This window comes from Aulonocara sp. 'chitande type north' Nkhata Bay, unplaced genomic scaffold (genome assembly GCF_057382095.1).
Source record: "Aulonocara sp. 'chitande type north' Nkhata Bay isolate Kocher_YH1m ecotype deep benthic unplaced genomic scaffold, A_spYH_male_GT1.1 unmapped_scaffold_2, whole genome shotgun sequence".
NCBI classification, from domain to species: Eukaryota; Metazoa; Chordata; class Actinopteri; order Cichliformes; family Cichlidae; genus Aulonocara; species Aulonocara sp. 'chitande type north' Nkhata Bay.
Window position 1 is genome coordinate 34,190 of NW_028234334.1, and position 14,373 is coordinate 48,562.

At 42.3% G+C, this 14,373-nt stretch overlaps 1 long non-coding RNA gene across 1 annotated transcript; it reads left to right on the top strand.

The window, feature by feature from the left end:
- Positions 1-2,851: 2,851 nt before the first annotated feature.
- LOC147300749 (uncharacterized) lies at positions 2,852-7,401 on the top strand. Its single transcript, XR_015127508.1, has 3 exons — positions 2,852-2,923; positions 3,227-3,369; positions 6,435-7,401. It is a non-coding gene; the product is annotated as an uncharacterized LOC147300749 (long non-coding RNA).
- The last annotated feature ends 6,972 nt before the right edge of the window (positions 7,402-14,373 follow it).

The window sequence follows — 14,373 nt, forward strand, 5'->3', positions numbered from 1 at the left end:
TTCCTTACAAACCATTTTATACTGATTAAAAAACCAGAAATGAGAACGCTATATCTGAGCAGAGATAAGCAACAGACAGCTGTGAAAGTAAGATATTCAAATTCACTGAGCCAAAGACGCAGCTACAGAACTCATGACTCAAGAGTTTGCAAAATATATCCTTTCAAGAAACAAAGTTAAAAATGAGCTTATTGTTCATTATGATAGCGAGCGATATTCCACAGGGCATTGACAGATCCAAACCACTTCACACTTCACACACTTTAGAATTAATCCTGAACAGCTCACCACAACATTGTTTTCTCCACGGGATCTGCACACAGGAAAATAAATAATGATGGGACATACTGAACATTTGTGGAGAAATCCAGTACGTTTTTTATGAAGCACGTATCAAGGCTTGCTTATTTAAGAGTGAGTAATGTCTCTGATAAGAAAATTATTAGTCTTGCTGTTTCAGAAAGTGGTTTGAGTGCTGGTGTGATTAATGACCATATACAGTGGTCCCTCGTTTATCGCAGGAGTCACTGATAGATGAAATCCATGAAGTAGCCAACTTTATTTTTTACAATTATTATAGATGTTTTAAGGCTGTAAAACCCCTCACTACACACTTTATACACTTTTCCCAGGCAGGCATGAACATTTTCACACTTTTCTCTCTTGTTTGAACACTCTCAAAGTCTTGTAGAAAAATAAGTCCAGTGTTATAGAAGGAAACCAAAGGCACCCGCCGGTGACGATGTTTTGTCGACATTGTTGTGTTTGTTGGGGAGAAAACTTACAAACATACAGTACAGCACGTCAGAGTCACACTGCTAGCGATCGAAGCTTTATGTAAATTTGACCAGCTGAACGCATTCTGTACTGTACAGGAGACACAACACGAGATTGATTGACAATGGTCTAATTGTCTACAGCCAGTCAGGACGCAGAATACAATGCACTTAAAAAAATAAATAAAAAATGCAACAAAAAAGAAAAAATCAGCGAAACAGTGAGGGACCACTGTATGTGCTATTGGATCCCTGCAAAATTCTTCTGCTCATGTTGGAGATTCACCTTTTTCACCTCTTTTTGTGTGTGTGCCAAGCAACTGGGGTACAACAACACCTAATCTATATAATCTAAGCAGAGGTGCATCTATCCAAATCTTTACAGGCTTTCTGTGGGATACCCTTAAACCCCTGCCTACTTAGTACCACGTGAAAGGGGTTTTCTCCAGAGATGGAGAGGTTATTACCAAAAAGAGAAACCAGCTGAGCCAAGGCACAGCGGAAAAAATATTATTTTTAATTAAACTTTATTTTTATAGAACCAAATCACAAATGTGCTTTATATTGTACGATAAAACCCTACAGTAATACAAGGACAACAGAAGACCCAACAATTATATGAACCCCTATGAGCAAGTAGGGTGACACACAAGCAGGTAGGGATGGCATTCTCAATATCACTTATCAATATGATTCTCTTATTGATTCTTATTGGGTTGTAACTGGCTCCACGTTGAGATCTACAACCATCTCTAAGCAGCATATTAAAGGCATTACATTCATGCAGATGAATTGCATGCTGTGGGTCAAATGTTTGTGCATGTTGGAGGCATCGCCCGTTCTTATAGAGTTCAATACTGGGGAAACATGAACCTAGTCAAAAAAGTAATGCATTACACAGAACAGTGTTCTTAAAAGTATTGCAATGCATTATTTACTCATTACATCTGTCATTTTTTACAGTGTGGTATGTTGGAGCAGCAGTTTATCGGCAGCTGAGAGGAAGAGGTTGGATAAACTCATCAGGAAGGCCAGCTCTGTTCTGGGATGCACCCTGGACCCAGTGCAGGTGGTGGGAGACAGAAGGACTCTGGCCAAAATAACATCTCTGATGGACAGAGTCTCCCACCCCATGCATGTAGATGTTGCTGAACTGCAGAGCTCCTTCAGTGAGAGACTGCTGCATCCTAGATGCATGAAGGAGCGTTTCCGCAGGTCCTTCCTCCCTGCAGCTGTCAGACTGTACAATCAGAACTGCTCCCAACAAACATAGATGTTTACATCAATGCTGTAACTGCAATAAGTTAGTTAATTAACCAATTCGCACTACAACCTGGTTTGCCTCTTACCTGTAATTATTTTTATTTTATTTAATAACTGTACAGTACTCTCTGTTTATAGTAACCATTGTCCTTAATGTAAATATGTAAGAAAAATTGTGTATGTTTCTGTTCTGTGTCCTGTGTACTGTTTGTTTGTATATTTGTCTTTTTGGCTGCTGTTACAACCAAATTTCCCCTTGTGGGACAATTAAAGGATTATTCTATTTTATTCTACTTTTGTGTTACTCTGTAAAATAGCTGAAACACATTGTCACATTATAACCAGTAACAGTATAAACCTTAGGAAACAGTCCCACACACCAACACAAATCCCGGTCCTAATGAGGAGACACATATGAACTTTCTCTTAGTATTTAGGTATGAACACAATGTAACAATGAAAGCCATGCAGCCTTTAAAGCGATCGCCACAGTGATTCTACTTTGGAAACACGAACAGGTAGAAATGGAGGCGTCAAGCCTGATCGTTCAACCTGATTGTTTGGCCTGCAAATATGCAAGAAAACTTGTTTTTTCGTAAAACAGTAGAAAAGCCAGCTATGAGTGACAAACTACATTTGCGTGATGCTGTGGTCATGTTGCATTAAGTTTCTGAAACACAAACAGAGAAGTGGTACATTTTCTTAGAACTGGTGCACTGGTGATGTAGGTGATAATTTAAATGATTACATAAGGCGGTGCTGCTGAAATGTATAAAAATGAAAGTGACAAGAACCAAGTGTTCTTTGTTCCAGTTTGACTGACTTGAACGTAACAGCGTGTCTCAGCTACACTCTGCTCATCTCGAGTCTTCGCTCCTCATTTGGTAAGAATGTTTTGTTTGTACAATAAAAATATTTAATTCTCAACAGGCTCATGTTCTACACCTCCAAGGAAGTATAACAACCCTCGCTCCTGCCACACTTTACCTACTTTTACAATCCAGACACGGGCTTAAAAACATGCTGACATTATCTGGGTTCTGTGAGCACACAAATCCTGCATAAGCTACATGCATGTACAGTTTGAGACCAGTCTTTATGTTAGATAATCTTTCATTTTCATTCACACTGACTATCAGATGTTGCCTATTCAGTCATGTATTTGATTTATTGTAATCTTTCGCCAGCTTCAGAGCCTTTCACCTGCTGCTCCACACGACCCACTTGTGCCTGAACCGCTGCAGGTTAACCAACCAACCAACCAACCAACCAACCAACCAACCAACCAACCAACAACCACTCATTCACTCATCAGTGAAGCAAAAATAAGGTAATCTCATGCTGGATGCCTTTTAGTGCAGCAAAGGTCGTGAGGTTCTTGAGTTGAGTTTTATTCGTTTTCAGATGTGCAGTGCAGATTTGTTATTACAGACCAAGCCACAATACACGAGGAGATGTGAGGAAAGCTTCCAGCGTTTACATTTATGATGATTTCATGTCCGAGTCGACGTTTAAGTTCTTGCAAATTGTTTCATTGTGTGATGTAAAGATTTCTGGCTGGCGATCAGTTTGTGAAAAGACAAAATCAAAATTCTAATGTGTCTCACTATAAGACATTTAGATTCAACAGCAATTTAAGACTCGGCCCCTTAGTTCCAGTAAAAGATACTCTTAATGCTTCTACACACCAAAACACTTATGATACTGTGGCAGGATGAATGTTATCCCTCGGTCCAACCCACTTTCAGCCTGGCCCATTAGGGGGTGCTGGTATAAATAGTGGCCATTTGAGTGTCTCTGGATTGCTTGCCTGTGATCTCCTTTTTGGTCATCTGACTTCCTCGGTGTGGTAGAGATCGTTTGTGGGTTACTCCTCTAAAGTCTCCATCGCGGCTGGTCGTAGCTATAGAAGCCTCCTCTGAGCTATTCTGCTTACATTCTATGACCCGGCTTACTTGGTATGTAATCAACTTTTGTTACGCTCTCTGCCTTCTATTGTTCTTTTATAGTAATTATTTATTATGTTTCGCAGGAAGTGTGGGCCTTAGTTTTGCGCCAAGCTACGCGAACTGAAGTGCTGCTGTTTTGCCTTGCTGTGCTTTTACCGTCTGTTCCCGTTGTGAGAATTCTTTCCCTGCTGCTGTCAGCTTTTACAGTGGACGTCGGCGAGGACAACGGCCATATGCATGCCGGTTATCGGAGTCAGCTGGCGTGCATATTGATTGACTGTTAACTTATCGTCGTGTGGACGGCAAGTTGGAGCAGTACGGCGATTCCGTTTGCTCCAGATTTTAGAGTTTTATTCAGATTGTATGTTGTTTTATTGCTTTTTGATTTGTAGTTTGGATTTTCTGTTACACCACTGGTGGGAGGCCCTTTTTCTAGCTGTAGATCACCAGTGTGGTCTTGCAGTTGGGTTATCCCCCGGTGCTACACATTAGTTTGTTGTAATATATTAAAATTTTCTTTGTTTCTTTTTATTCAGAGCTGAGGCTTACCAGTGGAGGGGCAGGGATGCCACACACAAACTAAAGAAAGAAAACACACCCAAAACACAAGTGCAACACACTATCACACACACTCACACTAATAAACTAAACAAGGCAGGTGTGTACACTCAAGGGATCCCACCACCAAGGCACCCTAGTCTCCTCCACGTCGGCACTCCGCATCTGAATAAAAAGAAACAAAGAAAATTTTAATATATTACAACAAACTAATGTGTAGCACCGGGGGATAACCCAACTGCAAGACCACACTGGTGATCTACAGCTAGAAAAAGGGCCTCCCACCAGTGGTGTAACAGAAAATCCAAACTACAAATCAAAAAGCAATAAAACAACATACAATCTGAATAAAACTCTAAAATCTGGAGCAAACGGAATCGCCGTACTGCTCCAACTTGCCGTCCACACGACGATAAGTTAACAGTCAATCAATATGCACGCCAGCTGACTCCGATAACCGGCATGCATATGGCCGTTGTCCTCGCCGACGTCCACTGTAAAAGCTGACAGCAGCAGGGAAAGAATTCTCACAACGGGAACAGACGGTAAAAGCACAGCAAGGCAAAACAGCAGCACTTCAGTTCGCGTAGCTTGGCGCAAAACTAAGGCCCACACTTCCTGCGAAACATAATAAATAATTACTATAAAAGAACAATAGAAGGCAGAGAGCGTAACAAAAGTTGATTACATACCAAGTAAGCCGGGTCATAGAATGTAAGCAGAATAGCTCAGAGGAGGCTTCTATAGCTACGACCAGCCGCGATGGAGACTTTAGAGGAGTAACCCACAAACGATCTCTACCACACCGAGGAAGTCAGATGACCAAAAAGGAGATCACAGGCAAGCAATCCAGAGACACTCAAATGGCCACTATTTATACCAGCACCCCCTAATGGGCCAGGCTGAAAGTGGGTTGGACCGAGGGATAACATTCATCCTGCCACAATACGTTCATGCTCCATAGTCTGTGGGAACAGTTTGGGGATGGCCCCTTCCTGTTCCAACGTCACTGCACACCAGTGCACAAAACAAGATCCATAAAGACATGGATGAGCAAGTTTGGCCTGCACAGAGTCCTGATCTCAACCTGAAAGAACTGCTCATAAATAGAGCAGAGACTGCAAGTTAATGTGTGAGATCAGTGGCTGACCTCATAAATTCCCCATACACTCCTAAACGCTGTGGAAAGCATTTACAGGGAGGTCGACATCATATGGATTAAAAATAGGATGTAATTCAAGTTTATATGTGTGTGTGAAAGCAGAGGAACAGAATCTTTTGGCAACATAGTGTATGTAACAGTAGAATATGAATGAAGGGGAAGGAGTGTATGAGAAGTCCCTGAGCACCCAAAGACAAAAGCAAAGTAACTAAGCAATCATTCAGCAGCTGATCCGACGCTTCTTGCTGGGCTTGAAGCCAGAATAGGAGCAGGCTCAACAGGAGAGGGCTGGGTGATAGTTGAAGCCTCTGCTTCCTGTTAGATTTGTATTGTTGGATTGTCATTTATGCTTAGAAATATATATTTATATATGCTTAGAAGTATATATTCATTTGTAGATTGAAAGAATGTCTCATCCTAGGAGGTCTGTAACAACTCTGTGTAGCATGAAGAGGGGGGTGCGTTCACTCCTCTTCAGAGAGACACTTGGCTCCAGGCAGGTCTCCCTCATGCATGAGTAACACAAAGAACTTTGCCTACTTGTGTCTTGATTTTTGCTGTGTAGTAAACTGTGGTTTATGCTACAAACCTATCACTTCCCATTCTACTTTAGGAACCACAAGTTAGCATGTAGACTCAAATTTATTACATATTTGTTGCAATAATTTGTGCTTTTTCTGGATAAAATTCTCAATCAGAATATTGTTTCTGTTTTTTCTTCACCAGGTAATAATGAGGATCCTGTTTATCTGTTTGCTGCTCATTGCCACTGAGAGTTCAACGCTTGAAGAAGACGGCTATGGCAAGTTTAAAAGACAGCACATAAATGCCAAGATGACTGCAAAGGATTGTGATAAGGTTATAAAAAGTAAACAGATCTACAATGTTGACAACAGCTGTAAAGATACCAACACGTTCATCCTTGATAATCCAAGTGAGATCAAAAACATTTGTGTTGAGGGAATATTTGATGAAACACTTCAAATGACAAAAAGTCACAAGATGTTCAAAGTTGTTAAGTGTGAACTAAGGAATGTGGGAGCCAGAAAACCCAGATGCCAGTATCGTGGTAATCTCCTCACTAACAGATATGTTGCAGTTGCTTGTGAAAATAATTCACCTGTACACTTTGCAAGAGACATTCTGGTCTTAGACGGCTAACAACTAGTGTTAAGTATGTTCAGGAAAGCCCCTAATATTATTTTTTCTTTTCTCTTTGGTGGAAGCAAAACTTAGCTGTGAAGACTGTTAACCTGTAGCTAAACACACAATGAATTTGAATCTCTCTAAAACTGCAAAGTAATCACAGAACATCGAACGATTCCTGAAGCTCGTGTTGCTTTGAGTTTGTGGTCCAAAGCATTAACATGTCGTAACAGTAACATGCTGCCACTTGTTCAGTGATTCTGTCATCAGCCATGGCTGGCTTGTGACGCAGTGCCAAAGGTGACTGTGTTTCTGTGATACTTTTACAGTCTGGACGATGTCAATGACTAGTCTCATGATCACACACATTTCACTGAACACACATGAGCTGTTTCTCTGTCAGTCACAGCAGGAGGAAGACTGTCGCTTTTTTGTCTTTTTACCTTTGACTCTGTCATTTCTTTTGGAGCTTAGTAAACAACCTGAACACGCGTTAGCCACTTTTTAATTTCTTTCTTTGTTTTTAGCAGCATTCCAGGGCTGTGTGCTGCCCAGCAATTTCAAAGCATGTTTCTTGTGTTTGAGCAATAAAAAAAGTTACTAAAAAAACCATCTGGTTACACGTCATTTTTCTTTATACTACCTGAGCTGGTACATAATAAATACAACAATAAATACTGTACCTTCTACAACACGACTTGTGTAGATGAGTTAGTAATATCTCTCCCGAGCTTGCAGAATTAACTAAATTAAACCACATCCCACTTTTAAAGACAGTAGAAGGCGACCTGGCTAGATGGATTTCTCTACCCATATCACTCATGGGAAGGGTCGCCGCTATAAAAATGATGGTCTTGCCAAAAATAAACTATTTATTTTCAATGATCCTAAATAAGCCATCACAAGATTGGTTCAGATCTCTAGACTCGTATATTTCTAAATTCCTTTGGAAAGATAAATCCCCACGTATCAGCTTAAAAACACTACAAAGGACCAAGGATAAAGGAGGATTAGATCTGCCTAACTTTAATCACTACTTTTTAGCCAACAGGCTTCAGTTCATCTCTAGATGGTTTAAACACATCTTCTTAGATGAAACCTGGATAGATGTAGAACAGGCACTATGTAATAACCTAGAGATTTCAGACCTACCATTTATCAGCTCAAACATCAAACGACATGAATGCTTTAAAAGCATCAATATCAGCTCTTCTCTGACAGCATGGTGGGAGTTTCTAAAATTGACGGCGTCTTCATTAATCCCATGCAAACGTACACCTATCTGGAACTATCCGGACATATTACAAAACAATAACATGATAAACTTTCCAGTTTGGAGTTATAAAGGAATTAAAAACTTGGAACATATATTGGAAGGAACAGACTTTATTTTATTTGACAGACTAGTTACACAATATGGGATCAACAAGAAAATACTTTTGGAATATCAACAAATTAAATCCATAGTAAAAAAAAGAAATTTAATTCCAGTGAAGCTGAATTACAAACACCACCAAGTGTGGTACAATTTTTTAATCTAACCCCCCCCCCCCAAAAAAAATTATTGTCTAAAATATACAGCACACTTTCTAAAGTAGATGAATCAATATCCCTTCCGATTGCAAAATGGGAAGCAGATTTATCAATCAGCTTAGACCAAATCCTTTGGTCTCAGATATGCTTAAAAACCTTTCAATGGATCAGAAATCCCAGTTTGCCATTAATACAATACAAAATATTACACAGAGTGCACTATACTGGTCATAGGATGTTCAAGATCGGCTATACGTCTTCCAACAACTGCTCACACTGCACAGCAAATACACCGGACAATTATATCCACGCTCTTTGGTTCTGTCCACCAGTTCAGAAGTTTTGGCGCAAGATATGTGACGACTTATCAAAGTGTCTGAAATGTAACATTCCAGCCTCCCCTTTAGTATGCTTGCTGGGCAACTTGGATGAGGTCACTACAGAAATAAACACAGCCCACGTTGTTTTTACGGCCCTATGCATTGCCAAGAAAATGGTCCTCATTAACTGGAAAAATAAAAATAATCTTAATTCTAACCAATATAAAAACCATCTAATAGATCACATTAGTCTTGATACAGCCTCTGCCATCACATTTGATCAATCCCTCTGGACTACTTTGATTGGCTTCATCACCTAGTGGGGGTGGGGGGTCATGGTTTAGTTCTGCCTTCGCTATTGTGGTTGATATGGGGGTCGGGACGGCCTTAGGGCATCTAGGGATTCCCTAGGGACGTTTTCCCTGTGGCCATGACCTGGTAAGGGGCTCTGGTGGCTCTTAGATGGTGTTTTCCTTGTGGCTGCTTACAGCGGAGATGGGGGAGGGTCTGTGCTGGTGGACATTGGTTACTGGCCTGGTAGCCTGGCTGCCCCTGGGTGGGTCCGGGATGGGCGTGGAGGCTTGGGGGTCTGGGGGTGCTCCGCCCCCAGGCTGGGGCTCTGGCTGGGCCTTGGGGCCTTGGGTCCTGGTTGTTGTGTCGCCGGGGTGGTGCATGGGGGCTCAGCCCCGGAGCGGGGGACCTCTGGTGCATCGGCCTGAATGGAGGGCTCTCTAACTGGTGGGGAGGCTGTTACATCTTTGCAGGAGGTCTCCTCTCTACAGGAGCAGACTCTGCAGGTGGGGGAAAGATATTGGAGAGGTGGAGAATGACTCAACCTGGGTGTCTATTGTCTTGTGTAGTCTGGGAGAAGATTGGATGACGGGGTGGGTGCATTTTTCTCTGCAGTGGGGTCGGGTGGGCTGTCCCGGACTCTGTGGGGCCGGGTGGTGCTGCTGCTGTGGGTCCCGGTCCGGATGGGCCTGGGCCCTCTTGCCCCGGTGGGTTCCAGAGTGTGGGGGTGCCTACTGGGGTCAGCGGGGGAGCTTGGGTGTAAGACTCCACCTCTCTGGGGACATCTCGGGCTCTCCGAGGTGTGGAGACCTCTCCCCCCTCGGCACGCTCCCTGCCGGTGGCTGGTGTTGGTGTGTTGGTGGTTCTGGGGGCGACTGTGGCTCAGGGATTTGGGAAGCCTCGCTTCTGTCAGTCTGCCCCAGGGCAGCTGTGGCTACAACTGTAGCTTGCCTCCACCAGTCTTATGAATATGAGAGTGAATGAATAGTGGAATTGTAAAGCGCTTTGGGTGCCTAGAAAAACTCTATATAAATGCAATCCATTATTGTTATTCGTTTTGGTGTCTGGGGCGGGGCGCTCATGTATTTACCGACTCACTCCTGGTGGCCGATTGGCGGGGCCTGGCACCTGTGGCCCAGCTAGGCCCCTTACGGGGGGTCGGGTGCCCTCAGGCCTCTCGGCCTGATACCCGGTCTTCTCTGGCACAGCTGGCTGCTGGCAGAGCCCGCGGGCACATCACTGCAACCCCCTCTGGCCTCTGCTCCGTGGCTGCTGGGTGACCTCTCGTTTGGGGCTCTCCTCAGCTCTTCCCAGGAGGGTGGCACGTTGGCCCCCTGGTGGTCCTCCTCGGGTCCTCGTACTCTGGGGCCTCTGGATGTCTGGGGCCTGGATCTCCTCCATACCTGCTTCATGCCCTGGGGGACGGGGCTATGGCTCCCCACACTCCCTAGCAGATCGTTACATGGAGAAACCTTTTGAATACAAGCGTGCTGATCCACACAGGTGTGTACACAGGTGTTCACAGACACAAACTACACCTTTCTTGGCTGCTGCCTGAAAGCACATTGTGCGCTGTCGATCTTGCGTGCTGTAACATAACATCTAATATTTGGTATCTACTGTTATCTACTGTTAGCTGTTTTATTGTGATGGTGCTATATTTATTATGTTGCTCTTTCTTGTTTGTTTTCTCTTCTGTTTTTTCTTATCTCCATACAGGTGATCCAGGTGTTTTGTTTGTTTTTCTTTTTTTCTTCCCCCCTTTCTCACCGTCTCTTCTCCCCTCTATTTTTTTTTCTCCCCCTCTCTTTCTTTCATTCTTTCTCCCTGTCCTATCCCCCAGTCATGTCTGTCCCATCTGTAACAACCAAAAATCAAATCAAATAAATATATAATTATAATAAAGGTCAATCAAATGGCCCAAACGCAAGACCGTGATGATCCAATTGGTAAAGTAAAGCCGCTTGGCATCTTTCTTGGCCTTCAGACAACAATTCTGATGGCTAAAGATCCAAACGGGACAGGCAAAAAAAAAAAAAAAAAGATGAGTCAGTGAAGCAAACTGATCAGCTGTCTTATTGTGTCTTTTGTGTGTTTGGTTTTGTGTATTCAATGAACCGAACGCCGTCTTTACTGCACGAGGGTGTGACCATCCACATCCTTTCATCTGTCCACTGTCAGCCAATAATTTTGTAAAAATCTGGCCAAGTCTTCCAAGTGTGCGTGCTTTTCCTTCTGACCAGATGCAGATTTCTGTACCATCACTTTATTGCCCTTATACTGTTCAGCACACAGTGTATGTGCGCTAAAACAGAAACTGTTTCACTGCTTCTTTGTAGTGGCAGGTTACAAAACATCATAAGATGCTGAGTGGCCATACAAGATGGAATTTGGTTAGCAACAACTCTCTGAGGCCTTTACTGTGAAACACAACGCTGTCTTATCCGGTTAACTTCAAGATTTAATGTGGGATTTTTTTGTAATCCAAGACATAATGCCAGGTCAACTCATGCTTTGAACCTAATCTGCTCCAGAGCAAATCATGTTCCAAATGTGAGATCAACAGGTAGAAAATCACCACCTACTAACCAGTAAGACCGAAAAAGAACAAAATAAATAAAATCCCCGATCCTGGAAGATCCCTCAGACCACTGTGTGCAGAGAGTAGGAGGGTGTAATGTCTTTGTCTTTCCATGATGAGCAACAATAATGAACATAGATTCTCTACAACAACTTTATTGTTTTGGAAGTATTAATATATTATCCCAAAACTTCTACATTTAACCTTTTAATCAGACCAGCAAAAATCTAGTATTGAATTTTAGCAGCAGTCATAAAAAATTATTTGCTAAAAGCATTTTTGCAGCTGAATATTTTAAATTACAGTTAACTTTACTTTTTGGCTGTTTTACCTGTAAGACATTAAAATAACATGCTAAGGTTTAATAGTCTATATGGAATACACTCTGAGGCCTGGGCAGTGTTGTGCTAATAAGAGAAGGTTTGTGTGTGCAGTGAAACAGTAATTTTTTGTATTTCACAATTTATTGATATGTTTGATCCTTTCTGACCTGCGTTAATGAAGCAGTCATTAGAGCACCATGTCCGCTACAATAGTTCTGTAGTTTGATGCTTGAGTCGTTGCAGACTTGTTGAAACTCCCTCACCCGTCAAAGCAGCGTCTTTGTTATTCGAGTCCAGCAGATGGCAGTGTTTCACTGTCATATGACGGCTGTCTGAAGCTTCAATATGATTGTTCGTTTAAATTAGATCGTTTTATACAATAGTTTGTGTTTGCTAGGTTTGCTATGCAACAGTGGGGAGGAAAAACTCCGTTTTAACAGGAATATCTAGACATGAGTGATTACTGCAGTGGGGCACTATCTGTGCTATCTATAAGAAATGTTAGCAACAATAAAACTCTGAGGATCAGGGCTCCATTTCACTCCAGTGTTCAGTGGCATTTTAAAAGAGTGAATACCGACGCTGAATGTCTTTGTAAAGCAAAAGCACTTTGTTAGCCTTTACAGAGCAAAGCTATGGATCAATGTGCAGTGAAGAAAAATCCAGGTGGCCAGTCTGTCCTTTCCTAACCAATCACAGAGCTCCTTACATTGTTGCGCTGGAGAATAACTAAATATAATATAAAGATGATATTGAAAATAATCTTTTGTAGAGTCACTACTTAGTGGGCAGAGGACAGTTATCACTTTGCTGGATGCTTTAAAGTCGCATGTTCTGTATTTGCAGATTAACAGGATATTAACAGATTAACAGCTTTCATTAGACTTCATATGATAATCAACAGTGAAGTGTTTCTCTTTCAGTGTTTATTCTTGCTCATTGAATGATCTCTGTTCAGATAATATGCTGCACTCATCTCATGTTTCTTTAAATACGGCATCACTTGTCCAGCTGTCAAACTCTGAAAGAGTTACAGTTTCACCACTGAGCACTTTGAATGGTTATTCTTTTATTTAAAAGCACTTATTCTAGCTGCATCATCAATACGACAAAAACTGTGACTTTAGCAAAAGTTTATCTAAAAATATTTAGGGGGAAATGTTCCTACACCCCTCATGTAAACGTTACACCTCCAAAAGGGAGAAATAATCAGAATAAGGCGTAATCATTGTCTTGATAATAATGACCATGAAAATGAAACTAGGCCTACCTTTAGTTCAGCACACTCAGTGTTGCATAAAGACATGCGAACATGCCATCATCCATTCTGGAGCCTACTTTTAAAAAGAGCGAGCTGTTTATTCTGGCTGAGTAGCAAACAGAACCAACCATGACAACCTAAACTGGGAAAACACTTGGAAACCTTGAACACTGGGAATATGGAGACACAGGGGGTAGGTGAACAGGCACTCTGACAAAGGACAGAGGAAAACAGAGACAATATATATAAGACAAGAAGTAACACAGACACCCTTTTCGGTGACAAAAAAGAGAAAATATCCAGTGAAAGGCAGTTCTCTTGGAAAAACTGCCTTATTGATGTCAACGGTCAGAGAAAAATGTCTGATAGGAAGGCAACCGTAGCTCATACAACCATTTGTTGCAACCAAAGAATGCAGAAGAGCGTTTTGGTCAGCTAAGAACAGGAAATTGAAGCTACAGTTCTCAAAATTTGACATGAGAAGATTGGATAAATGTTGCCTGGTCTGATGAGTCTTGATTTCTGCTCTGACATGCAGATGGTCGGGTCAGAATTTGGCATAAATAGCATGAAAGGATGGATCCATGCTGCCTTATGTCAGCTGTGCAGACTAGTGGTGGTGGTGTCACTGTGGGGGGAAGGGGCGGTATTTTTTTGCTGAAACGTTACATAGTGAGTGTGTGTGTGTGTGTGTGTGTGTGTGTGTGTGTGTGTGTGTGTGAGTGAGAGAGAGAGAGAGAGAGAGAGAGAGAACAACTTGAAACAAACTGCAGCAATAAGGGCAAACTAGTGCACAGTTATGTTTACGTGAGCGTTATTTTGTATGCATTTGTACAGTTCCATAACTGTGAGAATACATTGATAGCATTTAACTCTAGTAACAGGCATTTGTACCAGTAAGCATGAAAAAGTAGGGAAAAGAACTAGTATGTAAGCACTGACTAGTACTGTAAAGTATATGTGTATATAGGGCAATCGTGGCTCAAGAGTTCGCAGTTCATCCTGTAATTGGAAGGTTGCCAGATTGAGCCCCGCCTCCGACAGTCTCGGTCGTTGTGTCCCGGGGCAAGACACTTCACCCGTTGCCTACTGGTGGTGGTCAGAGGGCCCGGTGGCGCCAGTGTCCGGCAGCCTCGCCTCTGTCAGTGCGCCCCAGGGCAGCTGTGGCTACAATGTAGCTGCCATCACCAGTGTGTGAATGTGTGAATGA